This window comes from Magnolia sinica, chromosome 5 (assembly GCF_029962835.1).
Source record: "Magnolia sinica isolate HGM2019 chromosome 5, MsV1, whole genome shotgun sequence".
Taxonomy (NCBI): Eukaryota; Viridiplantae; Streptophyta; class Magnoliopsida; order Magnoliales; family Magnoliaceae; genus Magnolia; species Magnolia sinica.
In genome coordinates this window covers 32,775,191-32,796,648 of record NC_080577.1, presented here as the reverse complement: position 1 = coordinate 32,796,648, position 21,458 = coordinate 32,775,191, and the positions used below count along the sequence as shown (strand labels likewise).

The following is a 21,458-nucleotide window of genomic DNA, read 5'->3' as shown; positions in this document are numbered from 1 at the left end:
GTAAACCCTTTTGTAGCAACTCAGTAACTTGTCTGTGAAAGCTCGACCTGTTCAGTTGGACTCATTCAGTAGCATGCAAGATTCAACGGACTCGAAATGAATCAATGTAGTGCTGAATGTTCCTCATAGGAGGAAGTCCAACTGAGAGTTTTTTGGGCACTAAGTAGTCTTCATATTTATGAAGGAGCTTCTGTATAAGAGGTGGAACATCTGACCGTTTTGTATCTTTTTTAGCAACCAAGACATAGATGATGTCAGTTTGATTTCTTTCCTTGTCAAACTTTTTTTCATCGAGTAATTTTTGACTCTCGTCTCTATTAGATTTGGGCACTGGAAGATGTTTCATTAGGTGCAATGTGATATTAACACCATCCTTAATGAAGAAATATGTGTTAAACTGAGTCAAATGCACCGTATCTCGGTCTTATAACCACAGTCTAGTCTCCCTAATAAGATGTGACATGCATTCTTAGGGACCACATCACACCACAACTCATCCTTGTATTTAGATCCAATAGAGAAGGAAACTAATCACTTTGAGTTTTCTCAATTTTTTGTACTAACATCTAGCATGGGCATGGATGAATATGTTCTTTGAGTTTTAATTTCACCTCCATTTCTTGTGAGACAATGTTCTCACTGCTTCCCTCGTTTACCAAAATCTTACATATCATCCCATCAAAAGTGAAAGTGGTGCGAAAGATATTGTATTTCAACCATCGCCCCTCATCAATCAATCACCCAAGGTGTCAATAGTATAGTTTGTTGAATAATCAATGACTTGGCCTTATCACCATGCTACATCTTCCCAATATGCACTCCATCCTTGTATGCATGTTCTTCATATTCCTTGTCATCCTCATCTTTCATTTACATGCGGTTGGAGGTGTCTTCAACATAGTCTGCGTGGCCAAATTTATTTTAATTGTGGACTGATGTCCAGGACGGTGAAAAAAAGGATGTCTTGGTTGCCCACACTTAAGGCATGTGAAATGAGTGTTGTTTTGCCCTGTCTCAGGCGTATTAGCCCCCTGTCTATAACCACCTCCCCTTGGTTTGGCATTTGGCTTCAAATGTTGGATGTTGGCCCATCTTCCCTCGACCCATGGGAGGTCCTGTGGTTGCCTTATGTGGGAAGTTAGAATGCTACCCCATCGTGGATGACGGTCCTCATAGGCCATGGAATCGTCTCCTAAGTCCCCAATTAATTATCTCTTACGCTTTCAATGCAAGTGTGTATGCAGCAGACATCTTAATGCATCTTTGAAAGCTCGTTCATTTTTGATGTCTGGGTTATGACCAAAATATGTTGAAATCTTTTGGTCTTCATACTCACATAACCTTGCCTGTGATGTCAATGTCTGGAACTCCTTGCTGTATTCATTTGTTGATTCATTCCCTTGACGTAGATTGTGGCATCTTTGATAGAGGTCACGAGCATACGATGCGGGTAGGAATTTCCTTTTTAACTTCTTTTTCATCCTCTCCTAAGAATTTACCTTTTCCTTAACCTTGACGGATTCACTGGCCTTGGAGATCATCCCATTATGCTAATGCATGACTAGAAAACTTCATAGCTACTAACTTAACCTTCCGATTGTTCACGGTTTTCTTGTCCTTGAATACCTTTTCCACCTTGTTTAGCTAATTGATGAAGTTGTCAACATGCAACCGTCCATGGAATTCTTGAATATCTACCTTAATTTCGGGCTTTCTGTTGCATTCCAACAATCGTAGGATTTAATCATGAATAGAGGTGTACCCGAGTCGAACCAAGTTGAGCTTGGCACAGCTTGACTTGGCTCGGCCACTAGCTGACCCCAGCTCGAACTCGGCTTGGCTCGGTCCTCGAGCTTGATGGCCAGCTCGGCTCAGTTCGGTCAGCAGCTTAGAGGGATTTTTCATGCCTATTTGATGCATATGAAAAATCCCAATGCCTTAAAAGTGGATTTGTGTGGATCAGAGAAGTTTTGAGGGAGCTTTGTTTTTTTTTTTTGGTGGGTTGTTATATATATATATATTGAGTTTTTATAATTGATTTCCCAATGTACAGGTACATTTGTGCGGTGTGTTATGTTTAAATCAATTTTGTAAGGTGTTGTGACTAGTGCATCGTGTTAAAAGGGTTTTTGATAGTTTTGTTGGAAAAGGTTGAATAGTCATTTAGTTAAAATGGAAGGTATATCTTCATGTTCAAGTGATTTTTCGAGCCCTTTTATTAGCATCGAACGGAACTAGTGTGTCTAGTGTGGGTAGTAATCCAGGTTGACGTATTACCACCACCAAGTTTGATGATGAAAATTATCTGGAGTGGTCCAAGTTTGCACTTATTGGTGGGTAGAAGAAACTTAGTTATTTAGATGGTAAGGTTGTGGAACCTCCTTCATTGCATGATCCTACTCATTTGTATCGTGAAGCAGATAATAGGATAGTAATATCCTGGTTGCTTCTCCCTATGAAACCTTAAATAAGCAAAAGATTCATGTATTGACTCAGTAGAGGAAATTTGGGATTCCATTGTAGCCTCATATTTGAAGAAATGAATGCGGTAGAGTATTTCAGTTGATGAGGTAAATTGCAAATTTTTGACAAGGGGAGAAATCTTTAGGGGACCATTATACAACACGTAAGAGGAATGTGGCTGGAGTTGAGCCACCAGAGGCTGATACAACCATGTTGTGATAAGGAACGTTGAGTTCATATTGAGGAGCAGCAAATATTTGATCTTTTTATAGGGCTAAATCCCGAGTCTAAGAATATTTGTAATTTTTGCAAGGAGCACCTTCCTTCACTTTGGATTGTCTTCTCATTGCTTTAGCGAGAAGAAAATTTTCAAAAGGTTATGTTGCATATAGAAACTCGTACTCTTGAATGATTTTCTTGGCAAGCTCATATAGTGGGGAGCATAAGGTTAAAGGAGGTGGTGATTACTTTCAAGGGTAGATAGATTGTGGTGGTGTTGGCGCATATAACTGGGTGCGGGTATTGTGGTTACATGGCCTTGATTCATCTCCAATTGAATGAGTCTCCCACAACAGTGGGAAAAGACCTGGTCGTGCGGGAGACCAATTGAATTGAGACGGCTTCTCTGGCTTGCAATGGAAAAACCTTAACGGCTAGAATCCCATAAGCATATAAAGAAGTGCACGCAACAAACATGAATGGTGTGCAACAGAAGAAGTGATATAAACCATTAAAGGGTAGTGTTTGAGTGTGATTAGTATACTAGCATGAGTGATCAAAGCGTGTGTAGTCGGCGATCCAATGCCCCATGACAGATCAAGCCTCAATTGATTGTTGATTTTCCCACTAGCTTTCTTTAATCGACGATCTCCACCGATCATCATCGGTATCAGAGCCATAGGGCGATTTGTCCAGATAATTAATTCCTATGTCAAGGTCAAAATTTCTTTTTTCCCCTTTTTATTTTTATTTTTAATTTTTAATTTTTTAAACAATTACAATTTCTTTTTCTTTTCTTAAAAAAAAGAAAAATCAAATAGGAGGGTAGATGTAATTGACTCGTGACACATTGTTGCACAAACAAGCTCAATCAACTTGACTCACCAAACCAGAGAGAGAGAGAGAGAGAGAGAGAGAGAGAGAGAGAGAGAGAGAGCACAAGTTATTCAACTTGAGTGAACTTGACTCATTGAGTCCAGTCAAGTTAACTCACCTTTTTGAGGCCAATCGAATTGGCTCACCGAGTTCAGTTGTGATAACTCAATTCAAGTCGCCTCACTAGCTAAAAAAAGTGATAAATAAATAAATATATTTGTATTTTTGTTTTGAAAGGAGTAATAATTTTTTCTTTTAAAGACACAGGGTGTCCCCACCTCTTTTTTTTTTTTTTTTTTGAAAGGAGTATTAATTTGATCGAAATTAAAACAAAATCCCCAAATTCTCACCAATACAAATCTAAAACCCCAAATCACACATTGATGAGCTATTTGATTCAAGGTTAGACGTTATCTAAAAAATTATAATAATATAAACTCCCTTTGAATTCTTCGAAATTACCTTGATATTTTCAAGTGGGCACTGATAGTTTTGAACCGTTGATTGATTCACCATAAAAAAAACACTCTCCTTCGAATACTTTGATTGACAAAATAATTCTCAATTTATCACCAATTTAATCGAACTAGCCACGCACCAAGTCGCCGATATGATTGGCCTTTAATAAAAAAAGGGGAAGAAAGGGGGGCGGCCTCGAATTGCATTAACAGCTGTTGATCATAAACCCCACCAGAGATGGATCAAAATTAATAAAAAAGGGGGAGTGAGGGGAAAAGAGAAGAGTGGCGGACTCTCTTTCTCTCTCTCTAAGCTTTTACATTTGAAGAAAGCTGGTGTGAAGATCAACGGTCGATTGAGGCTTGATCTGCCGTGGAGTGTTGGATCGCTAGCTGCACACGTTTTGATCCCTTGGGCTTGTGGGGCTCCACTTGTATTAATATCTGTTGATCATAAATCCCACTAGAGATCGAGTAAAATAAATAAAAGAAGGGGGAGAAGGGGGAAAAGAGGAAAGAGCAACAAACTCGCTCCTTTTTTATAAATTAAAAAAAAAAGAAAAGGTTTTATGTTTGAAGAAAGTTGGTGTGAAGATCAATGGTCGATTGAGGCTTGATTTTCCATGTGGCGTTGAATCGCTAGCTGCACACGTTACGCTACCCTTTTATGGTTTATACCACCTCCTTTGTTGTACACCCTTCACGTTAGCTATGTGCACTTATTTATATACTTATGTGATTCTAGTTGTTGAGGTTTATCCATTGTGAATTGGAGAAGTTGCCTCAATTCAATTGTTTTCCTGCACGACTGGGTCTTTCCTAGTTGTTGCAGGAGACTCGTTCAAATGGAGATAAATCAGGGCCATGTGGCCACAACACCCACACCTAGTTACATGTGCCAACAGGTGGATGATCATGGTGGGGGCTATGGTTGCTTTGTTTGTGGCCATGGAAACTTGTCAAATGATGAGAATGGCAAGTTATATTGCACTAATTGCGCCGAACCCATCTCTCTACACAACATGGGTAAATGAAATGTTTAACCTATAGGAAATATTAAGGATTTTGTCAAACATGAATGCAAGCTTTTGCGGTTCGCCTTGGCCATTGCAAGCCCACAAAATAATATTGGAGTCCCTTAGAGTGGACGAATATGAGAAGGGTGGGACCAGGTTTGCTGCCAACATGTTTAGTTCAACCAGTTCATGGGGTCCTTGCTCTTTTTTTTTTTTTAACACACACACACACCACAACACACTCACGCCTTAGTGGGATTTCTCCACCTATGGGTGCTCGAACCCTTGACCAGGGTTGAAAATAGGGTCCTTGCTCTTGCTCCAGTGGTAGATTCTTAGGAGTTTCAAAACCTGGTCAAGGGTTCGAGCACCCATAGGTGGTGAAATCCCACTAAGGCGTGAGTGCGCGCGCGTGTGTTTAAAAAAAAAAAAAAAGTTCAACCAGTTCATAAAAAATTATTTGGCATCCCCCTTAATGGTGCGAAACGTGGGCAAACAAGCAGGAGAATCCAGTAGTCTGAAGAGTTGATGAGTTCCTGATCCTATCTTTGTGGGAGGAAATGTTCCCAGAAGCAAACCTGAGAGCTCTACTATGAAGCATGTTTGATCATGACCTGATTTGTTTGTGGAATAGGATTGAATCCTGGGGAGTGAAGCCTTATAGATACGAGATCCTGTGGGTGGACCATCCTCAATTTCTTCCTGTACTCAAAGATTGTTGGGTGTTGTTTACTATGCAAGGTAAGGCTTTTCTGTGAAAAGCGGAGCGGAGATTGCTAAAAAGGTAAATTAAAACATTGGAGCAAGATGGTATTTGGAAACCTAGGTGAGAAGAAGTCGGAGTTGCAATGTGACTTGTCTGATTTGGAAAAAGAAAAGTGGAAGAAGGCTGGCCACCCCCTAAGAATGTGGTCAGGAAGGACTAGATCTTGGAAGAGTTGGCAGAAATTCTTCAAAGGGAGGAAATTCATTGGAAGCAACTCTCCTGTGAAAAATGTGTGAATAAAGGGGAAGGCAATATGACCTTTGTCCACAAATTTGCAAATCGAGGAGGGTGAATTGTCTTTTGGCTTTGAAGAGGGGCGACGATTTTCTTTTGTCCTTGAGTGGGGACAGTGAATCAGTGATTGCTTTGTTTGTCATTCAAGAACTCGGTGCAGAAGAATCCCAGAGTAGGCCAAAGCTCAGAGATCTGCAGTTTTAGTCAATTTCGTCATGGCAAGCAGTCCAGTTGGAACAGCTTTTTGAAGAGGAGATTAAAGCGGCAATATTTGAGGCCCAAGGTGGCCAGACGCCTGGCTCAGACGTGTTTCCGTTTTATTTTATCAAGTGTCCTGAGACAGAGAGGATCTGCTAGCTGTCTTCCGTGATTTCTATGAAAATGCAGTCAGTGGTAAATAGGTAGGGGCGTCTTTCATAGCCCTGATTTTGAAGGAGTGTTAGCATTCTATGTGGCAGCATGTACACGATAATAGAAAACGTGTTGGCGAATAGACTACAATAAGTATAGTAGAATATCATTTTGGAGGCCCAAAATGCATTTGCTGCGGTAGATCTGTGATGGATGGTAATTTCATTGCTAATGAGCTGGTTGATGAATACATGAAAAGAGGATGTAAGGGCTTTCTTTTTAAAATTGGTTTAGAGAAGCCTACGATAACATAAACTGGAATTTCCTCTTTTTCCTTCTTCAAATGGGGTTTGATCTGAGATGGGTACAGTGGATGAAGGCGGGTCTCATCCCCATGGTTTTCTATATTGATGAATGGAGCGGCAAAGACATTTTTTTTTTCAAAAGCAGCAGGGTTCTAAGGCAAGGAGACCCTCATTCTCCAATTCTATTCTCAGTTGTGGGAGAGGTCCTTTCAAGGCTCATTCACAGAGCCAGAGATTTGTGGCTGGTAAAAGGAATGATGGTTGGTATCAGTGAGGTCAGAGCTACCCACCTTCAATATGCAGATGATCCGATGTTGTTCGGAGATGGCTCCAAGCAAGAAGCCGGGATGTACAGAGACTTCCTTCTCTGTTTTGAGGTAGCGTAATCTCTGTTGCTGGGATCAGTATGGACAGGGAATGCGTAGTTGGTATTGTGAATGAAATTGGATGTAGGGTGGTAGATGACAATATCGATCACCTAGGCATTTTGATCTGCCTTAAGAAAAGTAGAAATTGCTTGTGGAACAAGGTGACAGAGAGATTCCAAAAGAAGCTTGCCTCATGGAAAGGTGCTGCCATCTCATTGGGGTAACCCTTTGTGAAAGCAGTTTTTTTTTTTGAAAGATTGTGAAAGCAGTTTTCTCAGATCTGCCTACCTGTATGTTGTCTCTCTTCAGGCATCTGGGGAAGATAATCTCCAGATTAGAAGCTATGCAAAAAAGATTTTTGTGGAATAATAACAATGAGTGCCATAAACTTGTTGATTATAATCAACCTATGTAATAGACTATTGGATAGCTCTTGATTGTAATCAACATATGTAATAGTCTATTACATTGCGCCTGTGGGAGTTTTGTAATCTGATTGCCGGTCCCCAGACTGGATAAAGGAGGGTTGCGTCAGGTTGGCAGCCAGTGTCAAAGTTATGCCATAACTTTCATCATGAATCTGAGCAATTTAACACTCTAAAAGGGCAAGGTGAAGGCCCAAAAGGATGTGGATGGAGGTAGTAAGAAAAGACTCAATGACCTATGGTTTAGCTGAAGGTTTGTCCCTTGATGGAGTGGAATGGTGGAGCAAGATTCATGCAGCCGAACCCAATTAATTGGGATAAGGCTCATATCAATATGATGATGAATAACAGTGAGTGCCATAAATTCCATCTCGTTGCATGGGAGGATGTTTGTAAACCACTGGATGCTGGAGGGTTGGGAATCCATGATATCAGAACTGCTAATGTTGTGATGCTTGGTAAATGGTCATGGTGGTTGGGTGATGGAGATTCTTCTCTTCTCTAGAAGGTCCTAACAACCAAATATGGGTCCTTGGAGAATGGGTGGGACTAAAGGAGGCCTCCAGAAGATTTGGGTCATCTATTTGGAGGGCAATCATGTGGGTGAAGCCGTTTTGTCATTCTCTCCTGAGATTCAGTGTGGGAGATGGATTCTCAAATAGCTTTTGGAATGACTGTGGTGCAGGGATCGTCTTTTGCTGCCGTTTCTGGTAGCAGTGAAAGTGTGGAATCAGGTGTTGCAAAACTTCAATTTTATCCCGGGTTGTGCCATGATCGATTTGCTGATCTTGTCGGTGGCTGGACCTCATCTATGTGGGGTGCCACAGAAAAGATCCTTTGGAAAATGGCGTGCCTAGCAACCCTTTGGGTTATCTAGCTAGAAAGAAATAAGAGAATTTTTAGAAGCCGCAAATCCCAGGTGCATCATATGGTGGGTAAATTTTCAGATCATTTCAGGATTGGAGTAAAGCCAATGCTCTGTTCAGCAAATCTCTCAGATTTTATTCTCAGTAGATCTCACGATTTCGTTTTTGCAAGTTTTTAAGGGAAACAATGGACTTTTTCTTTCTTGAAAAACGATGGATTTTATGCCAGTTATATTTTGAATGGTTACTTCATTGGGGAAAGTGTAGGAAAATGGTGGAAATTTTCAGTGTAACTTCATGGATGGAGGAAAAAGGCAACTAGGGGGAGACATTAATTGTCCCTATTCTTTCAACCCGTGTATAGGACCCCCATCAGCAATTTTAACACAATTAGGAGACTTAGGTAAGGCAGGATAAGAGATGAACTGAGAGTTAGTACTAGGCTTGTGATTTAACCCTCTAGAATCAATGGTCCTGCATGGACTTGTAGAGGATGGGGACACAGGATGTTTAGAAGCATATACATCACTTGATGGACTAGGGGTAGTTTGACATGATGATAATGTACCTTCATGAGCATCCAGATGACGACTGAGGGCAACAATTTCTTCAGCTGGATATTTGCTAACACCACTTGAAGGGATCAAATTACCACGACCAAAATCATTATGAACCCAGCTCTACCCACCTGATCGCACACCTCAATATGACTGACCTTGAAAACAGCCATCGCCTTCTTTACCTTGAGCACTTTGCTTTCCACTATATGAACTATGTTTCTCCATGGTATGCAAGTAATCTACGGATAGGAGAAAGTATCACAATAATTTGAATAAAACTGAGTATCTGTTCACACTGGATATTCTTTCAAAACATGTGTCGTACCACACTCCACAAGACCGACACTTGACACACATACCTGCGATAATACTTAAAAGCAGGGATGAAGAGCACCAAGAACACCTTCAACTCACCATAATAGCTCAGGCAATAAACAATTCTGAAAAACACGCCCCAAAAGTTTTACAATTGCAAAATTCCCCTTGTGCAATCCAATTGGAAGGAGTTCATATAAGTGAAATGCAAAACAGGCCCCAAATTTATCCAAACAGGCATCGTTCATCATCACTTACCATATATCTCCAACTAGAGTATCAATGCAAAACAGTCCCCAAAACTTAGCCATTTATGCCTGTACAATAAAACACTTCAACCATTTTCATCACAAATATTTCAAAATCAACAGAATTGCAGGATTCTTGATTATGGTGTTAGCTAACTTTCAATGAGGCAAGGGGCCATTTGATGAAATTTATTTTCAGCACTTATTGCTGAAATTTGATACTGTCCATGGTTTTCACTTATTCCAGATCGTTTGGAAAATCCAACTTAATGCCTAAATTATTTTTCGATGAAAATTTGGGTCTTTTTTCAGCTCCCCTCCCTTCTCTTAATTTTGAAGGCTGAATAATGAAAGTGGTGGTTGGTGCATTAAAATTTCTTTTCACTTTTGACTAAAATATCCCTAAAATTATTTCAAAATTACAATTCAGCACTTCAATTAGTTTTCATTGCTTATTTTTCAGTTTATCAAATGGCACTTGAGTGGAAAAATCTCCTCAGAAATCTGAAAAAGAAGCAACACATTCAGACAAGCGCAACTTGAATCCCCCCCACCCTAAATTTTTCCTTTTCTGACAAAGCACTACTTAAAACTCACTTAGAAAATAGAAAATCATCTAATATACCTCTAAAATAATCCTCTTTCAGATTCCATACTTCCTTGTCTTCAGGGAGCCATCTGTCGTTTCACTGCTGGCGTCACTTGTATGGCAAATGACGTTAGCAGTGGGCTCCACCAGTGTAGACTTCAATGAGCTCAAGAAAATGTCACTCTGTACCAAGTGGAAAAGGAAGATAAGAAAGATTGGAAGATGGCAAGATGAGAAGAAGAGAAAAGGGAAAAGAAAGGAGAGAGAGAGAGAGAAGGCAAAATAGTGGTTAGTCCTGTGAGAACTAACCTGTTATTATTAATAACAAAAGGACTATAGTAGTCTGCAAAATTATATAAACACATCCACACACAATACGCATCTCTCTACATGTACGTTGGTGCCACCTTGATTGCCTACCTGACAGGGGTGTGCTTGTGTGTGTACGCATGTGCGGGCGGGCGTGTGGGTAGGTGTGTATGCATTTGTGTGCACGCACGCGCGTGTGACCTTTCCTCCTTTGCGTGCTCGCCGTTTGAAGTGTGCATGCATTTGTTAGACTGGGGACTTATTAGCTGGTGGGATTGTTGGCATGTGAATGTTGTCACATGAGCCTTTGCGATGGTCAGTTCTAGAGCCTGGATAAAAGAGGTAGGCCGTTGTTCGGTGATCATAGAACTTTTACCAATCTACCATTTAAAAGCTGATCTGAATTGCTTGGAGAAAGGCTAAGATGATTCCAGTGATGATAAATTGGAAATATCTGCTAATAATGTATATTCCTCTCATGCTTACTTTTGTTAGCCGGAATATCAGTGACATGTATTCGTGGAATGTAGCATTGAAGGCAAGTTGGGCGTTGAGCAAGATTCTACGGCGTTGAGCAAGTTCTACGGCGTTGCGGACTGCGGTCGGCAACCGTAGCAAGTAGTACGGCGTTGCGGTCTGTATGGAGGCAGACGTGGTAGAGAGGGATATGGAGGAGGGGGAAATGTCTCATCGGGAAGACGAGCCTTTTCAATGGCAGACCATAGAAAGAAAAGGTCGGAAAGGCAGGGAAGTGGTCGGGAGGGTGAAAAACAGAGCTTCATACCCAACTTTGTTTGTTAAAGGCTACCCAGATGGGTGGCTCCCGCACAACTTCGAGAGATTTTTCGGGTGGGCGGGGGTTGTAATGGATGTCGTTCTACCCAGAGACAGGATCTCGGGCTGTCACAGAGGTTTTGCCCTTGTAAGAATGAGCTCTGAGGCGGAGTTGGGTAGGGCAGTCCAGATGTTGCATGGCCAAAGCTTCGGTGGCAAACCGATTCTTGTTCAAAGGGCTAGATTCGGCCCAGAAATGAAGGATCCCAAGAAATCCTTGATTGCGCGAAAGGCATTAAACAGTAAACCAGGGAATGTGACGGGGCCTGGCAGGACTACTTCGACTGCCCACTATCGCAGCGGGACTTCGTTCAAGGACGCTCTGCTTAAATCCGAGGGATATTCGTCTCAGCCCGTTCATCTCCGACCGCAAACCAATCTCTCCACTTCTCAGGAGAAACGTCTAGATATTGGTTTCGAGGTCACAACCACTCCTGATCAGCGGGCCATCTGTATTAGCAATGATTGTCTGGAGCGTTCAGAAAGGGAGTTGCAGGATACGGTCGTGGTGACTACCTGGGATGGTGCCTCGATTTCTCAGGTCCGCCAGTGGATCAAGGACTGTTGTGGCTTAAGTCCGGCAAACTATTCTATTAAGCCTATCGGTTATTATGATTTGTGGATTAAGGTTTCTCCGGATGTAAACCCGAAGCTTATCACTATGGCTGGAGCTCTCCACTCCGATGCTCTGATACTGAAGGTTCAAAAATGGAGCGACTATTCCATGTTTGGGATGGAAGAATTCTGGGTTCTCATTTGGGGGGTCCCGCTCGAGCTATGGTATGATGACTTTTTTATTAAAGCAGCCAACAGGCTTGGTACTCTTATCCAAGTTGATAAGAAGACAACAATGGGGCAAGAGATAGTGGTGATCCGAGCTCAAATCAGACGAAAAAAGGGCGATCTGTTGCCATCTCAACTGCAGGTTTCGGTCGAAGGAAGAATGGTGGTATTGCTGATTATTACAGAGATGTCGGAGGAGCTCCACCCTAGGTGGGGAGAATTCTGGAAGTTGAAGGAGAGTTTCTCCTCCACCTTTGGCGGGCTCGACTTCCATGAAATCTCTTGTTCAATACTCCTCTAGAGCACGGAACAATTCTCTCCCTCCTGGCGTGCTTCGAGAGTTTTCTGGGATGCGTGAGCAGCACGGATGTCAGACGCGTATCCCTCCCGAGGACGCTACTCGGGTTGCGCGTGCAATATCTCCGCCGAGTGAGAGTCGTGCGTCCTCGCTCCCTTGTGAGAGCCATTCGATTGCAACAGGTGGTGCTTGCTCTGTCCAGCGAGACACGTACGCGCTTGCTTCACACGAATTTCCTTGCGAGTCTCGTGACTCCACTGCTTTACGTGTGCCGCCCACGCGAGAGGAGATGTCTAGTCTCAGAACTGTCAACCTCTCTCCTGCGAAGTCGACGCGTGTCTATGTGAGGGGCTCGAGACACTCGCGATTGTCCTTTTCATCTCCTGAGATTACGACACGTCACAAGGGGCCGACCGAAGTTCCCAATGCTTCGCATGCTTACCTGAAGTGGACACCTGGCAATGCAGCAGTTGATATCGTCCACTTTTTCGACACTCATTGCAGGATTAACGGCTCAGATCTAGCCCTGGCGATAGATTCGGGAAAGGATGGTCACTCTCGGCAGATCACTCTCAATCTCAACCTTTCCCCTCAAGCCGACCTGAATTTCGATCGATGCCTCGTTCTGGTCCAAACCCCTCCAACTTTATATCCAACCCTCTGCGCCTTCAAAAGTTGAGGATCCCCAATGCATAGAAGGAAAGTGAAGGAGAAATATCAGATGGTAGAGGTTCCTGATGCTGAATTTGAATATTCTTCATGGGATTCGGACGGGCCCGCATCGCCAACCTCTGGGATGTCGTCTTCTCTTGCTGTCAGGGATGCTCTATCTGACCAGGACCTATCCTCTTTCTTCCAGGATGGGATTGGAGAAGATATTCTCGATGCGGAACCTCTTCAAATATGCGCTGGTTCTTCGCCAGATAAGGATGGCACTTCAAAGGAGAAGTTGGATGAGCATGGGGCTAGAGCGAAACTCGTTGATAAAATCCATCAAAAAGAATGGGTGAGAAAGGCTGTTAGTCACGTGGGAAGGGCTCTAGGGCTCTCTTTCGGGGACTGCCCGGAAGATTTTGCTGCTTTGTTCCATTGTGTGGAAACTCGTGGGAGGCCAATCTCTGAGTCCAGAACCCCTACTAGACGTCTATCTAAATCCTGCAGTAACAGGGAGGTTCGTAGGCTTGCTGAGAGTCCTCTCTCAGCTGAAAATATCGAGTTGAGGGCGTCCAACCAGGTATCTCGGGGCAGCGTGGTGATCCCATGAAGATCTTCTCTTGGAATATGCGGGGAGTGGGCTCAATTTAGAAACGAAGACTCATCAAGGACTTGTGTGGGAGGAAAAACCCTGATGTGATTTGCTTCCAGGAAACCAAAATTCAGAATTTTAACGTCCGGCTCTTAAGATCGCTCTGGAATGCGGCTGATGCTTCCTGGGTCACCTTGGATGCGATTGGATCTGCGGGCGGCATTCTTGTAGCGTGGAAATCTGCCCATTGGTCGCTGGTTGAAAGTTGGTCTGGGACTTACTCGGTGTCGATAATCCTCCAAGATAAAGCATCCCTGTTTTGCTGCCTAATCTCGTCAGTTTATGGCCCTACATAGGATTCTTGTCGTCAGGCTTTTTTGGAAGAATTAGGAAGATCCAGGCAGAGATTTGTGGGCCCTTGTTGTTTTGTGGGAGATTTCAACGTGGTCAGATATGTGGAAGAAAAATCTATCGGTCGCAGGACATCCCCCTCGATGCGTGCTTTCTCCTCTTGGATCAATGACCAAGAGTTGCTGGACCTTCCCCTTCTTAGGGCCAGATTCACGTGGACTAACGGTAGAGCAGACCCGATTTTTTCCAGGTTGGACCGTATCCCGATCTCTCCGGAATGGTTGGATCAGTTTCCGTTAGTGTCCCAGACTGCCCTCCCGAGAACAACTTCGGATCACTGCCCGATCCTTCTCGCATCTGACAACCAAAATTGGGGACCCAAACCATTCAAGTTTGAGTTATCGTGGACCAAAATTGATGGATTCTCGCAAATGATCGCTGACTGGTGAGATAGTTTTTCAGCGGCAGGCTTTGCTGGGTATAGGCTTGGCCGCAAGCTGAGCATGTTGAGAGAGAAGCTCAAGATTTGGAAGAAGTCTGATTTACGAAATAGGGATCTGCTATCGGATGCCTTACTGAATGATTTACAAGCGCTTGATGCTGAAGCTAAAGCAGGTTCAAAACCCCCCGATTTTCCGTCCAGACGCATATAGATTATTTAGGCCTTATCAGCCCGTGCTCTTCAAGATGAAATGAATTGGAAACAAAAGTCCCGGTCTAGATGGATTAAGGAGGGTGACAGCAACATGAAATATTTCCATGCTATTGCCAGTATGAATGCCAGAAGAAACAAAATTAGTAGTATTGTGGTTGATGGCATCCGGATTGAAGACGGAGCAAATTGCTGAAGAAGTGATCCGCTATTTTAAAGCGCAATTCCAAGGTGAGAGGTGGGGCAGACCTACTTTGGACAATCTGTATATGCCGAGTTTATCTCTTACTGACTCTAACCACCTGGAAGCCCCCTTCAGTGAGGAGGAAGTGTGGAAAGCAGTGGCGGTGCTTGCTCGGGACAAGGCTTTGGGCTCGGATGGTTTCCCGATTTATTTTTTTCAAGTTTTCTGGAATATACTCAAGGGAGATTTGATGGAGTTTGTTAGGGAGTTTCATGAAAGAGGCAGATTGTCGAAGGGTTTGGGGGCTTCTTTCATCGCGCTCATTCCGAAAGCTTCAGGGGCCGCTGCTCTCAAGGACTATAGACCCATCAGTCTTCTTGGGAGCCCTTATAAAATCCTGGCTAAAGTGCTTGCTTCTCGGCTGAATATGGTTATTGGTAAGATCATTTCGGGCAATCAGAGTGCGTTCATTCCAGGTAGGCAGATTGTGGACTGCGCCCTCATTGCTAATGAATGTTTGGACTCTGCTCACAAAGCCGGCTCCAAAGTCCTAATGTGCAAGCTGGACATCGAAAAGGCTTACGACCACGTCGATTGAGATTTTCTGCAGTACATGCTTAGAAGGATGGGTTTCGGTGCAAAATGGAGACAGTGGATGGGGGAATGTATCAGTTCTCCTCACTTTTCCATTCTTCTTAACGGATCCCCCAACGGTTTCTTCAAAGGCTCGCGTGGCTTGCGGCAGGGTGATCCTTTATCCCCTCCTTTATTCCTTATCATTGGAGAGGCCCTTTCCAGAATGTTGAACAAAGGAGAAGAGGAAGGCCTCATTAGTGGTATCAGAATAAAAGGCATGTCAAAGACGATTTCCCACATCCAATACGCGGACGATACTCTTATTTTCTGCTTGGCAGATTCTGCGCTGGTGGAGAACTTACACTCTATCATTCGCTGTTTCGAGGTGGTGTCGGGTCTGAAAGTTAATTTGGCCAAAACAAAATTATGTGGTATAAATCTAGAGCCCAAGGAGGTCTCAGATTATGCTCAAAAGATGGGCTGCACTGCGGCCTCCCTCTTTGTACATCCCCCCCCCCCCCCAAAAAAAAATCAACGTGGGACACGGTGATCAATCGTATCGAATCCTATTTGGCTAAATGGAAGTGTCGTTTTCTTTCGCGAGGCGGTCGGCTCACTCTCATAAAGGCGGCGTTGTCTAACTTGCCTGTGCACCTCATGTCCCTCTTCAGATGTCCTTCTACTATTTTGAAGTCGATCGATAAGCTGCGGCGGGATTTCTTCTGGAACGGCAAGTCTGACAAAAATAAATATCATCTTGTGAAGTGGAAGCAGGTGTGCTGTAGTTTTAAAAATGAGGGCGTAGGCATTAGGGACCTTAAGGCGATGAATGAAGCTCTTTTGGGAAAATGGACTTGGAGACTTGGGACTGAGAATGACAGCCTGTGGAATCAGCTGATCAAACATAAATATGGTAGTTCCTTTGGGGGCTGGTGGTCTAAGCCCTCTTCTACCTACAGAGCCTCAGCAATTTGGAGGGGTATTTTGTCCATGAGCAAGCAGGTGCTTCAATGAGTTGTTTTCGATCCAGGGAAGGGAGATTGTGTTCGGTTTTGGGAAGACACCTGGCTGGGAGATGCTCCCCTCAAACACCAGTATCCTTCCATTTTCCAGCTAGCCCTGTCTAATGATATCACCATCAACAGATGCGCTATAACATCTGGTGAAGAGACAGTGTGGAATGTGACTTGCAAAAGACACTTACAGGACTGGGAGGCCTCAGACTATGTTGATCTTCTTCGAAAGCTTCTGAGTATTAAGCTGGATCCTTCAGCTGCTGATCGTATCAAATGGAGATGGGATAAATCGGGTACGTTCTCTGTCAAGTCCCTGTATCAGAAGCTTTCCTCCTCTCCTCCCACGCTTCCTCCTCCGTCTAACCTCATCTGGAGATGTGGGGCCCCCCCAAAATTTCTGGTCTTCAGCTGGCTTGTGGGGCACAAAAAAATTCTGACGATTGACAATTTGAAAAAAAGAGGATTGCCAATGGTCAACATCTGCTTATGCTGTATGAAGGACGAGGAAACTATCGATCACCTCCTTCTCCACTGTCCGTTCATTGCGTCTGTTTGGGCAGATTTTTTGCATTGCTTCAGGATTAACTGGTGTAATCCGGGTTCAGTTGATCTTCTCCTCCATGCCTGGTATGGGGTCAGCCTGGGCAAGCACCTTAAGCGGCTATGGAGGATGTCGATTCTTGCTATTTGGTGGGCCGTTTGGACAGAAAGAAACAGCAGATGCTTTCATAATATCTCTCATCTGGCGCACAATATTACCGCCTCTGCTAAACGTTTGCTTGTTGAGTGGGCAGCGTCTCACGATAGCTTTAGAAATTTTGATTTTTTCCTTTTTTCAGTGCTGTAAGGTCCATCTTCTCCGCGGACCGTCTCTTTTGCTGGGTTTTGCTTTGTTCTTTGTTTTTCTGTTGCTTTCTTTGTTTTTTCCTGTTCTGTTGTCTTCCTTTCTAATGAATTTTAGTGATCTTTCAAAAAAAAAAAATGTATATTCCTCTCGAAATCAAGTTCTGGAAAACTATCTGCATCCATAAGGAACACAGGTAGGTGATAGGTAAGCTGTTACAGGAGTTTAGGAGACTAATAAAAGGGAGAACGATTGATCTTGGGTTGGTATAGTACCTGTATCATGTCTGTTGGCACCAGCAAAATTCAGCTTGTGGATAGAGAGTGCCAAGAAGTCATGGTTTTCACTTATGACAATATCATGAACTGAATGGTGGGCCTTTTAATTGGCTACTGAAAATGGTTGAAAACATGCAGCAAAAGAGAGTGCTGGTTGAGTTGTTCTGACTTCTGAGTTATGGAAATTGGGTTTCATGATGGGAGGAATTTGTGGCAAGAAAAAGAGGGAGAGAATGATCTTTCCTCCACTCGCTTCATTTATGCTAAATTATCAAGTTTGACTTTATCTCTAGGATGGAGAAATTTTGATTCTATTGTGCTTGGTTTCTGGTGCCTACTTGTTAAAATCTTTAAAATAGAAAAAAGTAAAGTAAAAACCAACACAACAATGTGGATCTTTCTGTAATGATGTTGGGCAGGTGGTTGATTTGGGTTTTGTAGGAAATCAAGTGGGAGGTATGCAATTCGGGTTTTACCATTGGAAAATTGTTCCTACAATGTCATTTGGAATTTCATCCTCATCATGTATAAGGTTTTGATGAATTCACCAATATCTGTCTTCTATTGTTCACAGAGAGGGAAATCATTTGGTGTAGGGTTTTGCAAAATTCCAAGGGTCCATTTGGGTCCACTGCTCCACTCCCCCCCCACTAAAAAAAGAAGAAGAGAGTTCATCTCATATATATATATATATATATATATATATATATATATATATATATATATATATATATATGCAACCAACCATGGGATATCTGATATATAATTGATTTTAACTAGAATGAGAGGAACTCATTTTTAAGTGGCAACCAAACATATGCCCTAATGGAATAATTTATATGATGCTGAAATTCTAACGTTGCTTCTCGTGCATTGGTGGCATACTGGTGTTGGAAATGGAAATGCTAGGAAAGTATGATTACACCATTGTCTGTTTCTTTTGCAACAATCCATATGGATAAATGGAAGCAAAAACTAGACAGGTAGTGTTCTCTTTATTATTATTTCACCTATTAGACATCACAGCAAGAAACATATAGATAGTGTACTAGTACCAAGAGAAGTAGGAGGGGCAAAAAAAAAAAAAGAAGAAAAAAAAAACATAGGTTCTTTTGTCATCTCTATCCTCACATGTCCAACAATTAGTTAACTGCATTAGGCAGCAAGGGAAAGCAGCAACGGATTCTGGATAGGGACCAGGGAAGTGTCCAACAAAATGCATTATAGAGTGGGTCGTTAATGTTCATGGGCATAAGGATGTGGACCTTTTGTTTCTTGGTTTTTAGCTTTTTCTTCTGTTGCTTCTTTTCTTTTCCTTTGGTTTCGCTGCTATCTCAGCAGCTGCCCCTTTTGTTTCCCCCTTTTTATTAATGCATTCCAGTTATCTTTGAAAAAAAAAAAGTGTCCAACAAAATGTTAGCAAGTATGGATGACTAGAAGCAGGAGTGGAACATGGCTACCAGCTTTCTATTCCTGCAACTGCACAGCAATTTTAAACAGTTGTGTTCTTGTATTCCCCTGGATGAGGTGTTTATCGCTGGTAATGACCAAGACAAGTACTTAGTGGATGGCTTGATTTCATTCCCCATTTCTCTGTGGACCCCACTGCAAAGAAACTTCATTAGCTAATCTCTCTTATGGTTGGGCGAACTTCTATTTGGGGTGCCACCACTTGTGCTTTATTAAACCCCCCAGAATTCCTAGTTTTACTACTTGTATTCTCCTTTTTTGTTGCTGCTCTCATTTCACCTCATCCGGCTGCTGGTTAGTGAAACCATGAAACCCAAAGCTCTCATCATTGATGTGTCCATCTCAACCATAATTCACATACTTATGCTTTCCAAACCAGCCTTCTATTAGTGGAGATGAACTTTCTATGGTAGTGAAACCTGTGGTAATGGTCACTTCTCAACAACGTATATGCTTTTGAATCTTCTGGCTTCGATGTTATTTACTAGTAGTTCAGGCAGCTAAAGTGGGAACAAACTGTGAGGCAGCATTTGGATGGTGAAGTGAATTGAATTGCGAACATCCAGTTTAGTCAATAGGAAGTGGCAAAACCCATTATGCTTCCAATTATTCATAATAAGACCAACCTGTAAGCAATTCAACTGCAATTTGGGATCATGACACTAGATATGAATTTAAAGGAAGTAGCTTACAACTTGGATATGGCCACTTTATGAGTGTGATACTCGTAGGTGCATTTATAAGCTATTTGATGACTAGATATTTCACGGAGCTCATTACTCAATCTTGGATTTGCCAAAATCCTAGGATTTGTTTTGAATCAGATGGTTGGGGAATCCCTAGATTGCCCAATCTCAGGAATGATGAGTGGTTCAATCAATGGGCTGGATCTGAAAATTGACCCATTGGATTGGAGCCAGATTGGCCTGTTGGGCTTCTGGGTCCAGCCCATTTGAGGTCGGGCTTGGCTGGCATATCAGGCTGTAGGGATGGGGACCTGGGCCTAAAATTGAAGTCCATTCATCAGTCAGTCCAGGCGTGGGCTATGTTTAAAGGCCTATTGGCCCAGACCAAGCCTGGTCTGGCCTGTTTAGTTCCAAAATGCAACTTGCTTCATCTGGATGTTGAAAGGCTCATCTCCAGTGTAGGTCACCATTATCTCTACTGAAATTGTATTTACACACATGATTAATCTCCGATTTGTTAAGATAGTGGAGATTTGTTGAAATGGATGCACGAACACGGCTCTTAACAGAGTTTACACTTGTGGAATTGCAGGGTCCTGCTCATCAGCAAGCCTGTAGTCTGTTGGTTGCTCAATACCCCATGCAAGTGGGGCCATATTTGGTGATCTAGATGTTCATCTGATAAGTCTCACCGTAGATGGGGCCCTCTGCTTCAGTGCCTTCCTCATCTTCCTTGCCACCATTTTGGATACCACCTTTCCAAAACAAAAACCCACCTTTCAGTTACCAAACTGCATTGATTGTAGGAAACATAACTGCCGTAACCATGCATCAATCTCTTGGTCATCCTCTTCTTTATTACCTGTTTCTGCTTTCTTCTCCTTCTCATCAAGGCAATTGTAATCCTCTAATATCTCCCAGAGTAGATCCATCTGTCTGCTGCTGTCAATTGAAATAGAACTCTCATTGCATTATATACTTATCTACCAACCCTCTATCATCATCATCGTCAGCTCCATACCATTCTCGTTGCATTCTCGTGACTGAGTTATCTCCTACCCTGTAAGTCAATGCCTGAGGCACCGTGTATGTTATTAGTGACCGTTCCTGTTGTTTCAAGTCTTGACTCGAAGCGTCTAGGACTTGGAGCCATGGTGTTTTCTTTGATGCTCTCATACACCCTTTGGTCATGTCCATCGGTGAGCTTGGCAGAACCGAACCTCTTACATTGTAAGTTGGCATTCCAGACACCATGTCCGCTGTTTCAAGCTCTCGATCTTCGAATGGGATTTCTCCTAAATTGTAGATTGATGCTGCCGACCCTGTCAATGACTGGAGCTCTGAGGCTATTGACCTGAAGGGCTCTAAGAGCTGAAGCTTGTTGGCGTTGTCGTCGGGTTCCATGTGCGTCATCCGGATAAGAACCCACATCTGGTTGTGGAGGGTGGAGGTGGTTGAGACTGGAGAGGGTGAAGAGAGTGAGGAGAGGTAGACAGGAGATGCAGAAGGAAGAGAATGTGACCAATGTAAAGAGGGTGAGTATATATGAAAAGAGCAAATGAAGAGTAAGAAATGAGAGAGCAAGAGAGTTATGGCAGTGTTTCTTCTTTTCCCAGATGGCTACCTAATGTCTACTTAAAATGGTGGAGTCATCTGCTGTGCACATTCAGTAGTTTTACAGCGATCCAGAATGTCCAAAGCACAAGTGGACCACACCACAGGAAACAGTGGTGATTGAACACCCACCATTAAAAACCTCTTTGTGGTCACACTACTTTTGTATCAAGCTGATATATGAGTTTTCCCTTCATCCAGGTCTTTGTGAGCTTATCTACAGGTTGGATGACAAATAAACATTTAAGGTGGGTGTCA

The 21,458-nt window shown here is 42.9% G+C and overlaps 1 protein-coding gene across 2 annotated transcripts in view; it reads left to right on the top strand.

Moving 5' to 3' along the window:
• LOC131245914 (uncharacterized) overlaps positions 1–21,183 on the top strand; it is a 29,678-nt gene extending 8,495 nt beyond the window's left edge. Inside the window, exon 2 of one of the 2 annotated variants that reach the window (XM_058245689.1) lies at positions 20,179–21,183. The gene's annotated coding sequence lies outside the window, so the exon portion shown is untranslated. Of the gene's footprint in view, positions 1–4,848; positions 5,023–20,178 lie in introns of those variants that run through there. The other variant, XM_058245690.1, reaches the window with a different exon arrangement.
• The last annotated feature ends 275 nt before the right edge of the window (positions 21,184–21,458 follow it).